Raw genomic sequence first — 872 nt, 5'->3', positions numbered from 1 at the left:
TATATATATATTTTTTTTTTTTTTTTAAAGTAGAGTTTTATTAGTTTTTGATGAAGTTGAACAATGAATTTAAATGATTTTCAAGGACAGAATTCTAAGGTTTTTCTTCTTTAATATTGTCAAGTACTATCTAATCTACTTTATCAAACATCCCATAATTGTGCTAGACTAACTTTTTGACAAGTTAGTGCTTCCATCTCCTTCTCTCTCCCTCGCCCTGATTGTAGGCTCACTTTTGACTTTCATGTATAGATTTATCATTAACTTTTTCTTTGCAACTGATTTTCAGCCTTTCTTTTTTTCCTATTGATATGGCAGATTTTGCACTTGCAAGTTCAGCTACTTCTTCCCAAGCGATGCACAGATAACAAGGTCAAAGATGATCTAGGTGCATTCTCAATTTAAATATTTATTTATCATTTTATTTTTCAGTTGTTGCTATGCAATAAGAGAGTAACTGAATCCTTTTGTAATGATTAAAACATTCTTTAACAGACTTCTAATAGAAAAAATGTTATATGAATATCTCTTATCATCAAAGCAGAAGTTTTCTAGAGTTCGAACTTGCGTTTTATGCAAATTCTTCCATGAAAATCTACTACTTGTTCAATCATTATACCTTTATTGGCATTTCACGGCATGTTCTATCAAAGAATCTGGAACATTCCTTACCATCTAGATTACCCGTTGGGATCACATTTATGATTGCTTGTCCCAACATTGCATAGATTTATAAATACTTGCTTAAGCATCCCAACTTTGCTTTTTAATTGTGTTCTCTGGATTGCTGAATTTGTTAGGTTACATAGTCCAAGTGATAAGTAGAGTGTTGGGGAAACCTACCTTGGGGAAGTAATCTTACATTCCAGTTA

At 31.7% G+C, this 872-nt stretch overlaps 1 long non-coding RNA gene across 1 annotated transcript; it reads left to right on the top strand.

The window, feature by feature from the left end:
• The first annotated feature begins 81 nt into the window (after positions 1-81).
• LOC111412808 lies at positions 82-525 on the top strand. Its single transcript, XR_002706105.1, has 2 exons — positions 82-183; positions 319-525. It is a non-coding gene; the product is annotated as an uncharacterized LOC111412808 (long non-coding RNA).
• Positions 526-872: the final 347 nt, after the last annotated feature.

The sequence above is a fragment of the Olea europaea genome, chromosome 16, assembly GCF_002742605.1.
Source record: "Olea europaea var. sylvestris chromosome 16, O_europaea_v1, whole genome shotgun sequence".
Classification (NCBI taxonomy): domain Eukaryota; kingdom Viridiplantae; phylum Streptophyta; class Magnoliopsida; order Lamiales; family Oleaceae; genus Olea; species Olea europaea.
This window is presented reverse-complemented; position numbering and strand designations above follow the sequence as displayed.